General features: G+C 33.3%; 1 protein-coding gene across 2 annotated transcripts in view; it reads right to left on the bottom strand.

Moving 5' to 3' along the window:
• Positions 1-23,058, bottom strand: part of ZFPM2 (zinc finger protein, FOG family member 2) — a 539,216-nt gene that overhangs the window by 177,396 nt on the left and 338,762 nt on the right. The gene's annotated exons all lie outside the window — the stretch shown is intronic.

The raw sequence follows: 23,058 nt of genomic DNA, 5'->3' as shown, positions 1-23,058 counted from the left end.
TGATCTGAATGGTGGAATTATTATCAAGGATTTTTTTTCTGAATGATATGGGATCAGATCTCCAAGATTAGGCAGATCTCTCGCGGCTCAGAATTATAAAGAGAATGCAGATGACTTTCACTGCAAAGAGCAGAGTGTTTAGAAGTGAACTTTAGACACATTGTACTTTCATATCAACAGGATCTCACTATTTCCTGAAACAGACAGGAAAGAATTTAAAGAATCAGTATCCATTTCAAAGCTCTATCCTGAGCAACATTTATATTAGAGTAGGAAATTATTCTGAATGGATAATGTAATTCTCCCCACCCCATCTTTTTCTAAGTGTTGCAGTGCTATTTGACTAGCAGAAATAATAATAATGCTAATGATTCACTATACATTGTCTTCAGAAAGGCTGTAAAAGAAATCTGAATAAATTTAAATGCAGAGAGAGGAATTAAAACATGATGTCTCTGGCTTACTTGCAAGACACATAGGTCAGGAGATACACATCAGTAGTTTTTATAGAAATATTACCAAGTGCATATTTTGGATTTGCTCATCCAGGAGGCTCATCATTTGGAAGCTTTTTAAGCCCCCGCATTATTGGTCTCTAGCTCTTTTGACAAATTTAAACAGCAAGAAACTGACTTGTGAGGAATTTAGCAAGTCTTAGCAATCTAGCCTTTTTATTCTTGCCACAAACCAGAGTGAAATGCCATTTAGTCTTTTATCATTCACCAGTCCATGTTCTGTATATCAAACATCATGAAGCCACAACACCGAGTACAATAAAAAGGTCTCAAGGTAATTTTGAACTGAATTTTCACCTTGATATAATCCTGTCAAAGGGACTCTAGCTCATTTGGGGACTTTGCCACATGTTCTATGCTATCACAGATTTCCCTAGTTGGCACTAATAGTTGTTCACTTGAGGCTTTCCGTGTGATCAACTGATTTCAAATCTTGGATGAATCTTTAAAATTCATTTGTTGTTCAGCTGGACAATTTTAATGCATTAGACAACAAACTTATATCTATAACATTATAAATTGTATGTAAAATAAATGTGATCTATAAATCCTGAACGATACTATTAAAGTTACCGAAGTTCCAATATAATATAATATTTGATTTAAAAATTGTATTATTAGACAAATCATAAAATTAACAAAGGTCACATGCTGTTTTGAGTATTTCAACGAGACAAAGAAAAGGCAGTTAGTTAATAAAGGTGAATTATGAAAAAAATAAGTTTAGCTAATTTTATAGGAAGACCAATATTTTATCATGAAGAAAGTGTTTTTCAGGCAAGTTTATTCTACGGAATCAGGAAACACATATTAGAAACAAGCCAAGTTATCTTATTTCAATGAAGGAAAGAGGTGATGATTCAGTATTAATGCCTAAAAAGTTTCATCTTCAGCACTAGGGCCTAATTTTCTGTCTTCAGGCTAAACTAGCCAGGCCTATAAAAAATGCAGGTGCAGCAGAGGCTCCTAACAAAATTCAGGAATTCATGTAAAAATGGTGTTTCATTTGTGCAAGCTGGTACTAAGGTTATCTACAGAGTTGCCATTTCTTGGTGCTGACTTTGTATGTGTGTGCAAATATAAGCCCTTACAAATGTCAAATGGATGTTCCATAGGAGCATCTCTGCTCAGGGAGGAAAATTGGTCTTTGAGGGACTCTCTATCCTGTCTAGGGCATGTTCTATTTAACAATTGGTGCTTTGGTGATGTAATAGTATGTTATACACATTAATAATTCATCTAGTTGACATTATTACTTAGCCTTTTGTTTTTAAATAATTATTTAATCCCATTTGCTACTATTTTCTTACTCCAAGGCTATGGGTAAGGAGAGGGAGATAATGACATGAAAAGTAATGAACACACACACACACACACACACACACACACACACACACACTCAGATTTTTTAGTTAGAAGATATCTAAGAAGTCATTTTGTCTTATTTCTTAATTTTAAAGATGGCTGAACTAAGGCCCAGAGAGGCAAAAATACATAAGATCACAAAGGTTGTAAATAGCAGACTTGGTTTTTGAATCCTTTTCTTCTAAACTCAGTGTTAGGGATCTTTTTATTACCCTGCACAATGGCTACTTCCCCCCTACTCTCACCTCCCAATGCTTATAACCATGTGAATCACAGTATAATAAAATTAATCATTATTAATTTCTAAGGCCAAATTCCTCAACTGATACATTTGGCCAAATATATATGGATCATATACATCTCCAGTACAGCATAATCAAGCTAAATCATAATAATTGATTTGCTTTCCCAGTGACTGATTTTGTAGAGTCTTTATTAATGTTTCAAGCAACTCTCTTGAAGTAAGTTTGATAGTAACTCAGAATATCTGAGACAGATATTCTTAGTTAAAACACAGAATTAGAAGCAACAATCTCTTTTCAAGCAAAGACTGAAAAGCAAATGTAAAAAACAATAAGGAACAGAACAATGCTAGAATCTGACTGCTGGGAGAATGACAGCTAACAAGAAAAATATCAGGGAACTGTTATGCTGCTTGAGAGGTTGGATAAATCAGATTATTTGTAAGGAAATCAAATTCAACAGATTTCTACTTGACTACACTCCTATAAAGAGGTCAGCTATATGGGATAAGGGACTAACTGAAGCCTAAAGAACATGATCCACTCACCCATCATAAAAAATACATTTAAAAAATAGGGCTCAAGTAAAATGACATGTGACCATACCATAGATTATAACTTCCATGAAGGCAGAGACTGTGCTTTATTCACCACTGAACCCTTCAGGATCTGGTATATGACTAGAACTTCAAGAAATATTTCTTGCATAAGTTAATAACTATATCATGGGCAAAAAGCAAAATACTTAGTTATAAAAAGTGACTGTGGTCTATCATCAGGAATTTATTAAGAACTTACTATGTAGCCTACATTGTGCTAAATACTTTACAAGTATTATCTCATATTTGACCCTCAAAACAACCTTGAGAAGTAGGTGGGGTTATAATCCTCATTTTACAGATGAAGAAATTGAGGAAAACAGAGGATAAACACAACTAGTAAGTATCTGAGCCTGGATTTTAACTCAGAACTTCCTAATTCCAGGTACCACTGTACCACCCAACAGTTTTGGCACTGGTATTAATATATACCATATATGCATAAAATAAATGAATAGAAATATAAGCAAAGCAGATAAATACAAAATAGTTAAGAAGATATGGAGCTAGAAATTTGGGGTTTAGGAAAATATTTATGAAGAAAATTATGCTTGAGCTGTATTTTAAAGGAACAGAATGATTCTACTGGGTGGAGATTTAGAGGAGGCATTTTTCCAAGCTTATTGCATGTTCTTAGTTAAAGATGCAATGTTACAGAGTTGAAAAATGATACCCCATGTATGAAGGGCCAAAAGCAAGTCATTTTGGTTGAACCTCAGCATGCAAAAAGAAGAAAATGCCCAATGAGGCTGGGTATTCCAATAGACTGTGCAGAGGCTTAAAGCTAAACAAACATGAAAATGGTAGTTCGATTTACCCATGCATAAGGGCAAAAGAAGGACCACTGAATTTTAGAGTTTTAACAGATATTACAGTTCAAAGAACTGACTTTTGTCCACATCAAAAGCAGTGGAATAATCACATATGGATGATTTTGTCATAGTTCCTGATAGAGGAAGTGGTAATGACCCTAGAGAAAACAAAGATGAGAAAAGAAGCTGAATTAGACCAAGAACACATAAAGGAGACACGTTTTGGGGGAACAGGTTCAATTAGGAATTAATCATCAAGATATCTGAAGGAGTCAAGATTTCCAGAAGTGTAGAAAAAATTTTTAGACTTTATTAAGGATAAGAACTGCCTCAAGGTGTGATGTGTACCCTCTCTTTGGAAATCTTCAAGCAGAGCTTGGGCAATTTTTTGTGGGGTATTTATTGAGCATGTTATGGTGATTATTCCTCTTGTGTATGGGTTGTCATACAGGCAAAGCACAAAACAAAATAATATATGCTCACCAATGATAATTACTATTATAATGGAGGGACTTAAAGTAGAAGCTAAGTTGAGTAGGGGATGTTCATAGAATTAGGAGAACTCAAGAAACTCCTATTTCTGATCAGGTATACTGAAGACATCAAGCCCAAGAATACTTCTAAGGGTGCTCAAGTTAGAGGTTATGTTATAACTGCCATTAGAAGATAGATTCTGTCTCAGAGGGAGAGAGATTGGGAGTTTGCACAACAGAGAGAGGGAGGGGGTGGAGGAGAAAAATACGAGAGGATAAAAGTAAATGTGATTGTTTTGGAGACAAGCTTGATGATTATTTGTTTTGGGGAGGGTGGGATTTGCTTCATCTTTTAAATATATGATTGAATGACCACATTCCCTTTGAGGTTAGATTACAGCACCCTTGGTGTCAGGGTAATGACTCTCAAGGGGGCCCAGGTACTACTTTGGAGAGCACTATTTTAGACAAGACACAATTCTACTACTGAATAGTTAAGCTATAGAGTTCATACATTAGTTTCATTCAATCCACTCTCTGATCAGCTGCCAAGTCATGTTGTTCTGATCCTCACATCAGGTCTAGCATATTCTCTTCTACACTTACATGACCTGACCCTAGCTCTGGCCCCCATTATCTCTACCCAGGATACGAGATTTGGCTTTGTTATTTCAAGCCTCATCCCACATTAATTCATTCTCCAGATTTTTTTTATAGTACCAGTTTGACTATGTCCCACACCCTACAAAGTAAACACTAATGACTTCTTGTTATCAATAGGATCAAATATAAATTTCTCTTTTTTTGCATTTAATTTCTTCAGAGACTGCCCTATTCCAATCTTCCTAGTATTTTTCCACATTCCTTCTCTCAAGTACATCATGATTCAGCTAAATGGCCTATTAATTGATCTTGATATGAGATGCTCCATATCCTAACCTTGAAATGCATTCACAATATGACTTTACCTTTTGGAATCTCTGTTTTCCTTCTAGACTCAAGTGACAATTTTTAAAATGAAGCTTTTCCTGATCTCACTTTCTAATGGTGCCCTGCATCCTAAAGTTATTTTATATTCATATTTTATACATTTTCCATATAATTAAGCACATGCATATTGTTTCCTCTGTTAGAATGTTAAGATCTTGAGGGCAGGAAAGCAAACAGTGATTTTTTTTAAATTTGTATTGGCAATGACTGGCATTGAGTAAATAATTCACATGTGCATGTTTACCACTTCCTCCTATTTCCATGTCAGACATTACAAATAGAAAATGAGATGAGTTCAGAACTGAACAGACAAAACAAAGCAAGAATTATCTTTGGAAAATTACAAAATAATTTTAATGATATTAACTTTTCTCCCCCTTCCCTTACTCCAATATAGTCACCTTTTCTTTTCTTTTTTTTTGGGGGGGGTATTGTAATAAGTTTATTTATTTTTTAATACGCATCGTTTTATGGATTATGTTGGGAAAAAAAAATCAGAGCAAAAGGGAAAAACCATGGGAGAGATAAAAAAAAAAGCAGAAAAAAGAAGTGAACATAGCATGTGTTGATTTACATTCAGTCTCATTAGATCTTTTACTGGGATGCAGATGGTATTTTCTGTCCCAAGCCTTTTGAGATTTCTTTGGATCATTGAACCACTGAGAATAACTAAACCTTTCATAGTTGATCATCATACATTCTTGCTGTTATTGTGTACAATGTGTTCCTAATTCTACTTGTTTAACTTAGCATCAGTTCATGTAAATCTTTCCAAGCCTTTCTATAATCAGCCTGTTCATCATTTTTCATAAAACAATAATGTTCCATTACTGTCATATCCCACAACTTTTTCAGCCATTCCCTAATGGGCATCCACTCCTTTTCCAATTCTTTGTTATCACAAACAGAGCTGCTACAAATGTTTTTGCACATGTGGATCCTTTTCCTTCCTTTATGATTTCCTTGAGATACAGACCCAATAATGCAACTGCTGGGTCAAAGGCTATGCACAGTTTTATAGCCCTTTGGACATAGTTCCAGATTGCTCGCCAGAATAGTTGAATCATTTCATTTTACCAACAGTGCATTAGTGTCTCAGTTTTCTCACATTCCCTCCAACATTTATCATCTTTTTCTATAATCCTATTCAATTCAAGAAATATAAGGTGGTACTTCAGAGTTATTTTAATTTGCATTTTTTCTAATCAATAATGATTTAGAGCATTTTTTCATATAACTAATTTAATTTCTTTAATTTCATCATCTGAAAATTGTCTGTTCATATCCTTTGGCCATTTATCAAATGGGGAATGACTTGTATTCTTAGAAATTTGACACAGTTCTTTACATATTTTAGAAATATTGGATGTGAAGATTTTTATCACCTTTGTGCTTCCCTTATAATCTTCTTTATGTTGGTTTTGTTTGTGCAAAAAGAAACCTCACCTTTTCAATACCATTTCCCCCACTGATGGTGTATTGCTTAAAGTTATGGAATACTACTTACTGAAGAATTGAATTGAGCGTCATTGAAAGGAAAACAGAGAGCCCCAATATTGACCACAAATTGGCTACAAAACATTACAAACAAGGCATTATGAAGTAAAAGAAATGCAAATGATACTGTCAAAGAAATGTACGAGCAAAAGAGAAGATGGGTTTTTCATATAACTGAGTGATTTATATTAGTATACCCCATGTGCTGAATTTTCAGAAGTAAAAGAGTTGCACAGAACGGACAGGAACAGATAAATTGTGATCAATCTTCTTCACTGAAAGGGAGTACCTTCACTGATGAGATATAATAGAATAGGTTTTTAACCTTGGGTCCATGAACTTTTTTTTCACATTTTGATAACTTTACTTTAATATGATTTGTTGCTGTCCTAATATTATGTGTTTTGTCTTATTCACTTAAAAATAGGCTTCTAAAGAGTCGTAGGGCTTCCCCAGAATGCCAAAGTTTAAGGACAAAAAAGTTTAAGGAGTCCATTCCAAAATTTGGTAGTAGGCAATGATTTGGAGAAATCATATCTGTCCTAAGTTCTCTTTTTCAGTTTATATCTCTACAGGTTCAGCAATCATTTTTCACTTGACCCAGTTTTTTTTTTAAGTCTCCTATCCTACAATCTAGTTGTCCTTTTTGTATGTTTTCTACTTTGTTCTAAAAATCCATTAAACATGATGTCTAGGGCTGAAAATAATACAAGATACATGGTATACCCACTACAAAGAACAATGGTATTGTTACTTCTTTAGTAATATAATTCTTTCAATATCAACTAGGATTGAATTAACTTCACAGATATCCACCTCATACTGCTGACAGCTATTATACCCTTCATTCCTTTTCCTAATCATATAAACCAATTTTTTTTTTTTTTTTTTGGTTAGGCCATCCCCCAATCTATATGTTTATATGCACAAGTGTTAGCCTCACAGTTAGATTAACCACTTTCACTTCTCAGATAGGTAGAGATGCCTCCAGAAGTGTTTTTATTTTCAGCACAAAATATTGTTGCCAATTTGATAAATGGTCATTTTACATTTTGAGGTGTAATTTCTGAGATGACAGTAATTGACAATACAAGTTGAAAGTGCTGATTTAACATCATTTAAAAAGAGCTTCTCTGGTGGAATCCCTGCATAACCCAAACGTATTTTGACAGAAGTGACATTTTACTACAGTCAAAGTAACATACAGATATAAAGAAAATCTCTTTAACAATTACATATAAAGGGTTTTTTTCTTGTAAGAATCACAATATGGATTTTTCAAGCAAGATTATACTTGTATTCTAGATATTCCCAAAAGAAGAGAGAAAAACAGACAATGACACAAACAAAGATAGGGATGCATACACATACAGAGAGATAGAGAAAGACAGAGAGACAGAGAGATAGAAACAGAGACAGAGAGAGAAACGCAAATAGACACACATCGAGAAACTGAGACAGAGAGACAGAGAACAAGAGATAGATAAGAGACAGACAAACAGATAGACACAGACAGAGAGACACACAGAGACAGAAAGAGACAGAGAGACAGAGATTTTTAATAATTTAAATCAATTAAAAATCACAATTCAAGCCAAGGATTTTGGCTAATTTAAAATATTAGGGAAAAAAAATAAACAACCCTGAAGCATTGTGGACTACTGAGCTTGCATTAGATGAATGGAAACTTGAAAAATCTCACCTTGAGTTACTGTTTGAACCTGAAGTTTCACATTTCGACAGGCAATGACTAGACAAATTTGACAAGGACACAATGGGTCAAAAGTCTTATTTCTAAGGAACAATTAGACTCATCTAATGTTGATAAAAACAGATCAAACTAGCACCTACTTTTCACTAACCTTTCAAGTTAAGGATACCAACAAAAGAAGTAGCTCTCAATGAATGTTTATTCTAAAGCTAAGAGGTTAATGGAGATAAAAATAGGAAGCACAAAGGTAAGAGAATAGAGAAGCATTCTGAAGTATACAATTGATGACATAATGTTATTTCAGGAATTTCTAATTCTCCCCTGAATTGTTTGTCAGTGATTTCTAATTTGAAGACTATAAACTGACAGAAATCTCAGGAAAGCCTGAACCAGGACTACTTGACACTACCTGCATTCTTACAGAACATCATGTCAGGAAAAAGAAAAAAAAAAGTTGCTCTCTATTGACTTTGCTTTGGGAAATTATATAAAAAAACTGATTACAGAGCTTCAATTCAGTGCCCAGAGATTCAGTGCAATTGATGAAAATGTTCTGGCTGTGTGATTCCATAACTGAGAAATACTATGAGGGCAAAACCCAGTTTTGCTCAGTGAAACACCATTATGTTACCAATTCATAGCCACTTTCCTTAGATACACATATAAATATATGTAGAGATGTCACAGGTGTGCTGTAGATGTTAGGTTTTCATAATCAGGACCAGAAAAAAAAATTCCCTGGACCTCAGAGGAAGGTCTGATGCCCTCAATCCTGAATTATTTTCTAAACCTAAAGGAAAATGGTCTTCTATGAGAATTGATCATGTGGCTCCAGAGGAAAAAAATCTGCATTGTAGAAATTTCAGTTAATGTATCCATGCAGCTCTCCACACTGAAATTTAATTCAAATTCAATTTGATAGGGTGCTGTATCACTCATATTCTGACTCCATGCAGTCTCTGGTGCCACAAAATACTAATTTAAACATTCTCTGAACCAAACTGTTATATTGTAGAGCTGAGTCATATAAATTCTTGGACTATCTAGGGTAAAAAGAAACTTTTAGTATGGAAGAAAGCCCCCATACATAGTGGTCACATTATTTAATCATTTTTGACCAAAGCAAAGGCTTATAAATAAAGATAGGAAATACTTAATGGATTAAATGGAACTGTAAAACTCAACCCTTGATATTTTTCAAATAATGTTTGGGTCAATTTAAAGAAATGACATGGGAAAGCATATAATATAGTAAGTTGTGAAACTGGGGTAAAGGTGAATGGCTTACTTATTGGAGATATATTAATTCTTTCAGAAAAGAATATGATATTTTTATATCTCCATGTAAGGATCACAGAGCTCTATGAAGACCCTTTAGGTCAATTCCATTACTTTTCTAATTTAAACAATTCTAATTAAATAATAGATTTGATGTTATAAGTTTGATATCAGTGTTCTTTTATAACCAATAAAAATAGTGTTTTCAGATGGTTACATATTATATATAAGCATATGTAACAGATGTACATATATAATATAAATCAAAATGTTGCCATTGAAACTATGATAAAGTAATATTCTGAAATTATATTGAGATTTCTCATAGGACATGCCACCCATCTAAGAAGTTCCCTGAATGAGATGTTGAGGCTTATTTTTTTCCCTAGACTATCTCTGCAACACTATGTGATAAGCATAAGTGTATTTATCTTTTTGAAAGATATTAAAGTTTCAAAAACTTCCAAAAGTACATACAAAAAAAAAACAAAAACATCTTGTGCACTGTTAAAGTAGCAATCCAGGAAAGAGAGACAGCATCTATGGCAAAGGAACAAAATGTTTGGTTGTTGCTTTTAAGGTAGTTCCATTTAGTCTATACACTTCCATAAACTGAACAGAATCCTATGGTATTTTAAAAGCATAATATGTAATAATTTTAATACAATGGAAATAGTATGACAGAGAATTAAATTAAAAACAGAAGCTTATGACAAGAAATACTGTGAGGATTTGATGATAACAATGTTTAACTTCAAGTATAGTCCTAAATGGAGCCCTAAAAGATACTCTAGTGAAGATATCTTCATTGACTTCTGCTAGACTACAGTGCGATATTTATACATTCATAGCAAAATATTTGGGCTATGAAATTTAGAACAGGTGGATTATTGAAGCAAATTGACTAAACTTGAATTCTGGAATTCTTGACGGATGAGTACTGTAATCATACTCTTTAAGTTGAAGCTAATTATATGAAAGTGATTGATCATTTTAAATATTCTTTAAAACCAAGGTTTCTGTGTTTTAGGTTTTCAAAACTTAAGAAAATATATTCCAAGCCATTATTTAAAGAAGTAATTTCAGTTTGAAAAATAATGACCTTATAAAACAAGGTAATATGAATAGTTCTTCAATATATAAAATTCATTTTAAAGAGATGTTTGTCACTAAATAGAAACAACCATTTTATGCTCTTTAGGGGAAAAAACCTGTTATTCAAAATGACACTAATAATGATATCTGTTTTTATATTTATAGATGCAAAACACAATTAAAGAACCTAGATATTGAGGTATTTGGTATTCCTTTATTTTCTGGGAGCAATATGCAGAATTAGCCTTTCTAAAAGACATGCTTATTAGCACTCTTTAGTAGACTTTATTTATGTTTGACACCAGATAAGAATCAGTCTTTTCTAACCAAAAAGTTATGAATTCCTTTAAGTCCAATATTACCTATATAGTTCTGGCATATATATACTCCTATATATACTCCTCTTAGTTGAGGAGTATTATGCTCTTGGAGAGTCTCATGGGGCAGCGAGGTGGTGTAGTGTATAGAATGCTAGACTTGGAGTCAGGAGCTTTTGAGTTTTTTTTTTTCCTCAGATGCTTATTGTTATCCCAGGCAAAGCACTTAATCAGGATTTTGACTAAATATAAGTATTAAAAAATGTTGTGTACTGTTGAAACTGAACCAGATGAATAGAAACTAGAAAAATCTCAGCCTCAGTCTCCTCATTTGCAAAATAGAGATAATGAAAGTACCTAGTTCACATTGTTGTTGTGAGGATCAAATATAGATCAATTTGTGAACATTAAAATATCATATAAATGTAAAATATTATTTTATATAGTTTTTATATATCTGTAATCATGCTACAATATAGCAGATATATTGTGTGCTATTAACATCTCAATGTAAGAGAATTTTATTCTGATATAACTAAAAGTACTGGCTCTGGTCTTGGGTTTAAATTTTGCATTTACCTGTATGACCTTGAATAAGTTATTTAAACTCCTTGGACCTCAGTTTCTTCATTTGCAAGATGAAGGAGTTGGTCCCTGAGGTACTTTCCATCTACTTTCCTATTTATCCAAAAGTCACATGAAAATATACTGTGGAGGATTTACAAATCAAAATTTAATGAAGCTCTTTCAAATTCTGAGGATTAGGAGGATGATAGATATAAATAAATATATGATTTCTCATCATTAATATAAAAGTGGTTCATGCTTTAAGTTGAGTTACATGACCCTTTAACTTCTGAATTCTACAAATCTGAAGGAATCTTCAGACTGTAAAGCTATGTTCAAAGAAGGAGAAACATAATCTAAAAGTTTTAATAAATAGAAAAGGAAAAAAGTGAGGGAATTGTCAGTGCCATTTTTTTTCTTTATGCATTCAGTTCAAGATGACCACTTTAGGGAGAGAAAGTATGTATAAGACATGTTACTTGATGACAGGTGCAACATATTCAAGTTTGGCAAATGAATGGGTTAAAGGGTGGAAGGCTAACTTGGGCAGATGCCATGTAAAAGTAGTTCTAGTCAGGATATGCTAATTAGCAAGAGAGTTTGCAATTATGAAGAAATTGCAAGTGTACAAATGGAGTGAACAAAGTTGAAATTCTGAGCATGACTACAGATGTCATTGTTTTTTTTTTTTAATTTAATCAGTATGTACAGAAGTATTATGTTAATTCTATGGCAAATTCTGTTAAAATCCTACTCTGATACCACATACCATGGCAGAGAGATAACCTGTAGCCCTTAAAGACCATTAGAAGAAAAGTTTTGGCAGGTCCTATCAAACAAGAAATGCTATGAATTACAGGCCCAGAAAATTGCTATGTGTTTTTTCCAAAAAATCACCTTAGCAAAAGTTGGTGGGAGCTAATTGCTAGATTAGCCAGGAAATGATGACTTATTTTTTCCAATGGGGGCAGGGAGAGAGCTAATTATTAAAGTATATTTACTGCAACAATTCAGTGAGCAGTGGCTATTGGTATTGATGGAGGAAATAGCCACATTATTGAAATTATAAGTACTTTAGGCATTGACATAGTTTGATTTGGGAGCATAAACATAGGATATGTGATTTGACTATGTCATACTTCCAACAATAAGGTTGGAAGGCCTTTAGTTTCTATTTTATTCATAGACTGTAAGATGAACTTAAGCAAAAAAAAAAAAAGTCTCTTTTCCATTTGCTTCCCAGAGTATTCTAGGAAAGAATCTAATTTCCTTCAAATCTACTCAATAATATCTCAAGAAAACCGTATGAGATTGTGGTTTTTCCATGTGATAAAAATAATACATTCAATCATTTAAATTAGAAGTCAATTATCATTTATTTCTAATTCATCTATGCTTTTTTTCTATTTTGATAGCATTTAGCTACTTAAGGGTTTTTCATTTAAACTTTTAAAAATTCAAGTGGGGCAGTGAGGTGGAACAATGGATGGAGCCACCTGTTCTGGAGTCAGGAAGACCTGAGTTCAAATTCAATCTTAGACACATATTGACTGTGTGATCTCAGTAAGTCCAATTTCCTTAGCTGCGAAATGACTTGAAAAAGGAAATAGCAAATTTCTCCAGTATCTCTGCCAAATAACATCCCAAAGAATTAGACATAATTGAAAAAAAAGACTGAACAAGAATAGTATTTAAACAGCCCATTCAAATGAACATGATTGTCTTGAGTTTAGTGCTCACATAGGAAATAATTTCATATTAAAACTATGCTTGATATTTTTGTAAAATCTAATTCATTTTATATCACACACATATAAATAAAAACAGTGGTACATTCCTGAATCACCCATTCATATTTAAATGAAAAGTTCATCATATAATTCTATATTAGATTTCCTGTTTTTTAGCCAATGAGAACAAAGCCTTCTTTTCTATAAGCATATAAATAATTAGCCACAGGTCTATAACTCTATTGGGCTACAAAGTATTACAGTCAATTAAGTATTCTGATTTTCCAAAGAATCATGTGAAATGTAGGGCCTAAAGACCATGTATTAAAGGACAAATGTTTCCTTTTTTTCTGTCTGCATTTTTTAAAGGATGACTTTTAATTTTTAAGGAAATGTCAGTTTTTTTCTCTCCATGATTTTAAATAAGATTGAACAAATTGATATCAATTCATTCTTTAACTTTGATGGGAATACAGTGGTACTTTGCTTAAAAACTCATTGAATTCAGTCTTCGAGGCATTCACAGGAGGAAAAAATGCTTGTCTCACTTGGTTGTTGTCTTGGTTGACCAGTAAGGTTGTGAGGTTTTTCAGACATACTTCACAGCCCCCGTCACCACCACTGCTGTTGTCCTGGGCAGTGGGCAGCTTCTCCCCAATAAAGGCTGCACATGTGCAGGATTGTTAGATTGGAGTCCATGATGCTGAGGTTCTGTGAGTTGTGGAGGTCAGGGGCAGATCTACAGCATGATATGTAGGGTATAGTCTCCTGACTATCAAAAAAGTAGTACTAGAAGGAACATGGAGCGGCTGACTGTGTTCAATAGGAGCAGGAGCAACAAAGGTGGTAAGAACAGCAGTGGAGGAGGGATTCTTGGCAGCCCCAAGCCCCTGGCAGTAGTCAGAGCTCTGAGGAACAGGTGCACAGACTGTAGCTTCCACCTCCTTCCCACCCTCAAGGAAGCTTGGGCAATATGGGATAGAAGGATAGTATAAAGACTGAAGTTCCTCCTAGAAAGTGAGTTGTATCAAAAAGGGAGGCAACTATCTGGACTAGGTTGGGCTGGGTTGTTTCTTCAAAGCTAGAAACCCCACTTCTGCCTTTAACTGGAGAGGGATGGTTAGTTAGATTGCCAACTAGAGATTTAGTCCTTATGGGAAAAAAATTGTTTGATATTTGTTATAACTTCTAGAATTAATTAATGAATAAGACTGAGGTATAGCTATACACTATATAAATACATGTGTAAAATTTACATAGGTATGTAGATACGTGTGATATCTACATACCGATATTATATATACAGATATATACAGATACAGATAGATAGATGATAGGTGATCAAAATAGATAGAGGTATGTATAAAATGGAAGTGGTCATTGGAGAATGGATAATAGTAATGGTAGTAGAGAATGATTTCACAGAAACAGCATCCTGGAATATCAAAGGGACTTAGGGAGCCACCTGATCCAAATCAAAACCTGAGGGAATATCCCTCCCTACAATATTCACAAGATCTACTTATCCAACATTTGTTCAAAAACCTTAAATGAGAAGGATTCATCAACTTCATTGGAAAATCATTGCACTTCTGGATGGTTCTTATATTTCTTTTCCTTATTTTAAATCTAATTTTCCCTCTTTCTAAGTTCCACTTGAATATGTCTTTTATGTAGTTACAGAGTCCACCAAATAATATAAAGGATGTATAGACTTCACATGCAATTGAGGGATGGCAACATTTATCACCATCTCTAAATCTTTGTATATGATTCTACAGCAGCAGTATATTTTAAAATCAATGGCTATACCTATAGACAACTGAATCACTCTCTGGGGAAGCTGTTAAAGCCAAAGAGAACCTCTTTAGAAATAGTTTTAAAGATCTGTTCCTTGTGTGCACAAAAGCAAGGTAATAAATTATCTTCCATGATAAGTGATAAGTATGATTATAGTGCTTATCCACGATTTTGTGATAACAGTATTTAACTTTCAGTGTTACATTATGCATGATTTTTGACGGCTATTAGTGAATGCTAATTGCATCATGCTACATAAGTGTTTTTCAGTGGTTTTCTAAACATTTCAAATGTGTATGAATTTGATTTTGGGGAGAATATTTTTTCACATGCCTATTTTTATAACTAGGGCATATAGGTGATATAGTGGATAAAGTGCCAGTCCTGGACTCATTTTTCTGAGTTCAAATCTTGCCTCAGACACTTACTAGATAACTCAACTTTATTTGCCTCAGTTTTCTTATCTCTGAAATTAGAAGAAGAAATAAATAGCAAAACACTCTATTATGTTTGCCAAGAAAATGGGATCACAAAGACTCAGCCACGATTGAAACACCACCACTGCCACCACAACTTTTATAATAGGGACAATATTCACTGGTTCACAAGAACCACCTTTCTTTCCTTCCAGTCCCTATCCTCATTGTGTCTTTAGACTGAAAGTGCAGTGGCCTTTCATAGACTAAGCAGCTAACTGGTATCGTTTATAAAGCAGTGGGCCTGGAGTCTGGAATACCTGAGTTTAAATCTAGTTTCAGTCACGGTCTGATTCTTGAGCTATATCTGTTGCAGCTTCCTCAAATGTAAAAGAGGGATCATAATAACAACTAACTCCCAGAGTTGTCATGAGGGTCAAATGAAATAATAATTGAAAAGCACTTAGCACAATGCTTGGATCATAGTAGTTTCTTAATAAATGCTTGTCTTTTACTCCCACTTCAGTCCCTATACAACTAATGATTAGCATTATTAACAGGATAATAGGAAATGAAATTGAGATCACAATATAAGAGCATAGGTTGAAGGTTTGAGTCCTTGAGTTTGAAAAATAACAGGTTAGATAGAGGTGGTTGCATACAATTTGTTTTCTGAGTATTTAAAGTAGAAGGGAGATTAGACAAATGACCCTGGAATATGGAATGGAGACGGAATGGGGAAGATGAAGATAGACTTGCAGTTTTATGTAAGGAAATTATTTTTAGCATTGGAACAAGATGCTTAGATTGGAAGCGGTTTACCCCTTACCAGAGATCTTCAAGGCAAGGCTCAATGAGTACTTGTTATAAGAGATTCTTGGTCAAATGTGACTTGGTCTTCATAGATTCTGAGATCTTCTCCAACTCTGAAATTCTGATAGGAACCCTTGCTATTTATTTAAACAAGGAATCTGAACTGGATTTCTGAAGCCCTGGTTTGCTTACAAAGGCTCCTAGGATGATTTTAATCAGAAAATTTTGTGGATGGGATGTATGTTCTTGACTCCTTTAGCTAAATAATAAAATCTACACCCATTTATTTGCACAAGCCATTTCTTACTTTTTAAACGGGTATTTTGTTACATAAATATGTGTAAACTTTTTTTCCTAAGAACATATAACTAAAGATACAATGCCAAAATAAATGATTCTCTGAGGTATACAGTTTTCTCTCTTCCTTCCCCAAATTATAAAGCATTGTCTGTAAAATCCTTCTTCACTCTAGACCAAGATAATACACTATGACTTGTTTGACTGTTAAGGGAATAAATGAACCCATTATATAATATTATGCTAGATATAAATGGATTTTGAAAAGAAGTAGGGAAATAGCATTTTCTTTTCTTGGCTACATACCTTATTTCTGACTTTTCTGAATATTCATCTAATTTTCAATTTTATCTAATTATCTAAATATCTAATTTGAACTTTTTAAATTTAACAATTTATCTACTTACCTAATTTCATTTTAACCTAATACTGGAATTCAAATCCTAACTTCTGAACTAAGGAATAAACTCAATGGAGACATTCTGCTAACAAGTGGAATAATGTTTGACATTTCTTTGACTTACTACAATGCCTTGCGTATAATAGGCCTTCCTAATTACTGATATGGAAACAGTCTGGGAGAGTTAAAAAGGACTTTGGATTTGGAATTGGTAAAGGTAGACTTATCTCAGTTTTGCTACTTGTTACTGGTGTGATGTGTCACCTTGCACAAATCATTTGATCTGTCTCATCATTTGGGACTCATTTTATTTATGTAAATTAAGATATCTTCCAATCCAGATACCAGAAGATACCTTCTATAATCATAGGGTTTAGTATTCCATGATTATTATTATGTGAGTAAAATTGTTGTACAGCTCATAAGTCATGCATACATTTCTGTCACCATTGTAAATCTCCTACTTTGCCTCATAGGTATCCTATAGAGCATCCCTATGGGTTACTCAGGGATTTTTCCCACTTATAATAGGAACTCAGGAATAGAAAAAAATACTTTTGTCTTCACAGTTATAGTCTATTGACATGAGGAACATAATGAAGTGTTTTCATTGCACTTGAGGATTTGAAAAAATCTCTCACTTAAAAATGGAAAATCTATTAAGTGAAGAGAAAAGCACTGTCTCAGTTTTGTTTTGATTTTTCTGTCATAAAAATTGAGCTCTGATAGCAAGGGTAAGGATGCAAAGTGGAATAAGAGAGTAATAATGAGGAATCCAGCAATGGGACCAGTAGATATAAAGTTTGTGTTCCAGTAAAATTCAACAAACTCTGCTCAAAATCTAGATTGCTGGAAAATAGCCTGTGGCTTTGAGATGAACTTTCTCACCCAATTGCTCAGTTAAATCAGCACAAACAACATCATGAATGCATAATTATATTTATGTATTATCATATGCATAATAGATCTCAAACTCCAGAAACAAACTGAAGAATACCACCATCATATTCAAAATAACCTTAAAGGAAAATTATGAAACTGGTATCTTATGGATGAGACTGTAATAGAAACTCCTCTTAAGCTTTCATGGTCACTAGAGATTTGCTGACTTTTGGTGAACAAGTTTACAGGGCACAATAGCAACAACAAAAATCTGGTTTTGGATACTGCCCATTAGCAATATTTTTGAAGTTAACTGTGAACTGGAGAAAGAATGCTTAAAATAATATGAAGTAAAGAATAAGGAATGTCCATATTTTACCTTAGTGTGTCCTTCAAACTATTTTAGGTCAAGGGAAGAATAATATGGAATAAAAATGCTTTCATTTCTAAATTTCATAAAAAAAAAAAACAAAGTTTAATGCAGTTAAAATTGGGAGGGAAAAGAATCCTTTGCAATGACTGGCACTGACAGGGTGGGGCAACCAATTCAGGAGATATGTGGGAGACAGGCAAAATCAGGCTGAAAAAACTCTTTGGAAGCTACTAGATTCCAAAATCTTTAAAAATATTCTTAACTTAATTCACTTACTGTAATTTAAATCTCCTTTTATATTGATTTTCCCTGGTGAAAAGGGAGATTCCAACTCAATATAATAGTCATTCACAAACAGTACTTAGAGGCAGATTGCCAACCTTATCCTTATCAAGACAAACAAATTCTTATTTCTTTAACCTTATTCTTTTCTCAAACTTCTATTTTTTGCTGCTTTCCTCTGGAGATTCTCCAAGTACTCTACATTCTTCTCAATTGAATCCCAGAATTCCAGTCTCAGAGTCTGAAGAAATATTAGAGACCATATTGTAAGCCCATACCTAAAGAGGAATCGCTTGTATCACAAATCCAAGTGACCACCCAACTTTTGCTTGAATACAAAAGAGGAAAGGAAATGTACCCTTCTATCCTGATCCAGTCCAGACCACTTTTAAATTAATAATTCTAATTAATAGGGAGATTAACAATGTATAAATTTCCCTCCTTGCAACTTGCATTTATTATTCCTATTTCTGACTTCTGGATCAAGAAAAACAAGTCTAATTCCTCTTCTAAAAACAGCACTTTATGTAGCTGAAAACAACTCTAATACCTCCTTGTCCCCCAAGTTTTATCTACCATATGTTAAGTTCAATTCCCTCAACCAACACTTGTATGATCTTGAACATCTTTGCTACCTGTAAAAAAGGTACCTGCTTGCTACCTTTGTTCAAGCCACATAAACAATTCTGAGATACAGCTTCCTTGAGGTGATTGGACTTGATGCCCTCTGAGATCCCTCCAGTGCTACATTTATTACTGTTCACCATCTCAATCATCATCTTCTGAAACTAATTGATCTTAACAATGTCCTTTGTAATATGCAGTACTGAACTTCCTAGTACTGAACACAGTACTAAAGGGGTGGTCTAACCATTACAATATATAAACTTCCCAATCTTGGACATTAGATCTCTATTATTTCAGTTTAAAAATCATATTAGCTTTTCTGGATGAATATCACACTGTTAATTCTCAATGCATTTGCAATTCATTAAAACCTAGATCTAACACAGAACTCTTGGAAAAGCCATGATAAATATGGTATACATTAGACAATGATTTCTGGCTTCTATAAGAAAAAGATTTTTATGTTATTCTTTTGGAATATATAGGGAAATGGAGAACTAGACATAGAATTAGTATTTTGTTTTTGAATGACTGATAAATTGCTGTTAATTTGGAAATAAGTCTCTGATAGTGAATGATAGGAATCTATTATGGTCTCTTAGATTTTAAAACAGTTTTACTAATTGTTCAGTTAATGGAACAAAAAATGCTTATTCAATTTATAAATTACCCACAGTTGGAAGGAATAGCTAATACATTTGAATGACAAGTGGTATCAAAATATCTTAATGGTCTAAAATGCTGATCTGATTTAATGATAAAAATTCATTAGATACAAATGTACGATTCTACATGTAGGTTCAAAAAGGGAATTTCATTTGTACTAGATTGGTCATGCCTGCTAGATACCAATTTGGGTGTGAAAAAGAGTTCTGGGAGATTTAAAAGAGATCAAACTAAGTATGTGTCAAAAGTTAGATAAAATAACAATAATAATAATAATCAAGAGTGATTTTTTTTCTTCATAGATAGATAGAGTATCAAGGGTAACTATTCCATTATATGCTGTCCAGATCAGATAACCTCTAGATCCATTCTGGGTAACATACTTTAGGAAAAGCACTGATAATCTTAATGGTAAGCAAAGACTACATGATCACTTTTTTGGGGATGTTCTATCAAGGACTGTTATTGAGGTATAGGTTGACCTGGATGGATTATGAAACTCTTTCTGAAGCTGAAATCCAAAGATTGTATAAGAACATATCTGTTTCTCTTCAGTGCTTGGGGTTGGGGAGAATCCAGGGAAGAAACATTTGAATTCTGAGCAGCTTTAATTTTAATCCCTCACTTCTAAGCAGGTGCCAAGAGCTCTAGACTATCCTTCAGGATGTTGTGATATATCTTGGAACCATTTTTGCTTTTTAAAAATTAAACAATTTAATTAATCAATGCACAATTCAAGGTAAACATTTACTAAGTACCCATTGAATATTGAGAAATGTGCTAGAAAATGAATGACATTTATATAAAACTCAATCACTTTTGATGGAATATACAATTTAATAGGGAGATATGGTTCACTTATAAACTGATAAATACAATAAATTATTATCTAAAAAGTGCATAACAAAGTTAACAGCAAGTTTTTTGAGGCTGTTTTAAGGGAAAGATTATTTTAGAAAGACTTTAAGTTTGACTTCAAAGGACAGATAGAAATGTCAGCAGATGAAGAAGGAAGGGAAATATTTTAAGTATCAACTGCAGCATGAAGAAGGTGTAGTATTTGTTGAGAAAACAGAGAATAGTCTAATATGATCATAGCAAAGCAACATAGCCTATTAAAAAACCTCTGTAATTTAATTATTGAGAACCTTGAAGGTTAGACCAATGACTTTGAATTTCACATATTATAGGTCATAGAAATTAGAATTGGAAGGGAATTTAGAGATCAAAGAATCATACACTTCAACATAAAAAATGATCAAAAGATCTTTGATGTCATCCAGAGTCATTTTTCTGCCATTTTATAGATGAAGAAGCTGAGGCATAAAGCATTTAACTAAATCACAAAAGTAGTAATCAACAGAAGTGTTATTTCATAATTCCTCAGATTATCTTGTTCAATTTCCTGATTTTATAAAGACTTGGCTTCAGAGTCAGTAATTTCATATTTAATTTAAAATTGTAGAAGGAATAAATAATCTTCAAAACTGGAGCATTAGATTTGAAATCCAGTGATTTCCCAACCTACTTGTTCCTCATTAGCCATTATGATCCAGGAAAAGATCTCAGATCATCAGTAATGCCAGATCTCTGCACTAGTGGATTATTTATTCCCTTATACACTAAGATCACCTTAAGGTGATTTATTTCAGTATTCTTGGACATGGCATTTGCCTTCTAGGTCATTCAATTTTCTAATCTACTGCTAAAATAGAAGCACACAGTCTGATAAAGTGAGGAGCTATCACTAATAACACAATGTACTCCATAATATTTTCAGCAAAATCTTGAGGTTGTCTGTACAGTTATTAAATTAGTAGTTGAAAAATGAAAATCCTAATTTATTAACTGGAATTACATTTTGATAATTTCAGAAAATTATCTGGATAGTTAACTGTTTTTTATTTCAGTTTATTTCTGATGTTGGGCATTATATAAATACAACCTATAATCAAAGCTCTGTAACTAAAAACTGATTATAGTCAATCTGTAAAAAATTGTCAATAAGGGGCATGGGATGAGGAAAGATCACAAGCCAGAGTCAGAATCAAGGTTCTTATCACAAATGGCCATTAAATGTGTAAATTTGGGAAAGTCATTACACAACCTTTAATTCATTTTTATAGAATAAGGGATTAGGATTAGGTATATAACTTCTTTTTTAGCTTTAAATAACCATAGTTCTAATCATTCATTAAGTATCTGCTTTCATTGTAAAACAGAGTACCATAATTTTCAAAGAAGCTACAGGTCACCCAAAAGGCAACATGGAGACATATGAGGGTGAAATCAGCTTTAGATAGCTAGAGTTAGAATAGACTCTTTTTATTGAGAAAAATGTCCCTTGTAGCAAAAAGAAAAATAGATTTAAGGTCCATATAGAAATGACAATAAAATCTCTAAAACTATAGCAGATTGGCTAAGATATATGAACAACTTTCAAATAACAATTTGCAAGCTAACAATAACCCAATGAAATAACATTCCAGATTATTAATAATTAGATAAATTCAAATTGAAAGAAGTCTGAATTATCACCTAATGTTCCTCTAAGTGACAAAGATGAGAAAAAATGGGAGCTCACTATGCTGTTGAAACTGTGAAAAGACAGGCACTAATAACATGTTATGGGATCTGTGAATTATTTCATTCATTCTGGGGAAAAATAGAATCATGAGAAAATGTATTAAACTGTCCCCATTTAAGTCACTTGTGATTTTTATGACTTTGGCGAGTCATTTAACTTCTTTATACAATCTTTCCATCTGCAAAATTAATGGAGGAACTGGGAATGATGTTGCCTAATTCTAATTCCAGAAACCTGAAAGACTAGGTTATGACATCTCTTGAGTACAGGTCTTCTGAGCTACAGTAGAGCCAAGTCTGGCACCACTCTGGTTTGCCCCAGAATAAGGGATAGAAGGGAGAGTGAGCAATATGTTGTCCAAGAAAGGGATGAAGTAGATTAGGTTAGAAATGGAACAGGTTAAATTTACTTTATCAATCAGAGGTGGATTGAGTCCATAAATGTTCCCAGTCTTGGTGACTTAGACACCCAAGCTTAAATTTATTTATTGATAGTAAGTGAATAAGTGAGTAGTCACTTTTGCTTAAGCATTTTTCTTTGTTAAAAGATAAAATGTAATAGAGGAAAGATATGTTGGAAAATAACTGAGTAAAATAACAATAAAACACAACAGAATTTTAAAAAATAGGCTGAGTATACTATCAACAGAGACTTGTACAACTCAATTATCTTAAGAGATATCAGTAGGAAAAAGAAATATTTGTAAGATGTTATGAGAATAAAG

The sequence above is a fragment of the Antechinus flavipes genome, chromosome 1 (genome assembly GCF_016432865.1).
Source record: "Antechinus flavipes isolate AdamAnt ecotype Samford, QLD, Australia chromosome 1, AdamAnt_v2, whole genome shotgun sequence".
Classification (NCBI taxonomy): Eukaryota; Metazoa; Chordata; class Mammalia; order Dasyuromorphia; family Dasyuridae; genus Antechinus; species Antechinus flavipes.
Note: the sequence above shows the minus strand (reverse complement) of the source record. Positions and strands in the feature narration are given on the sequence as shown.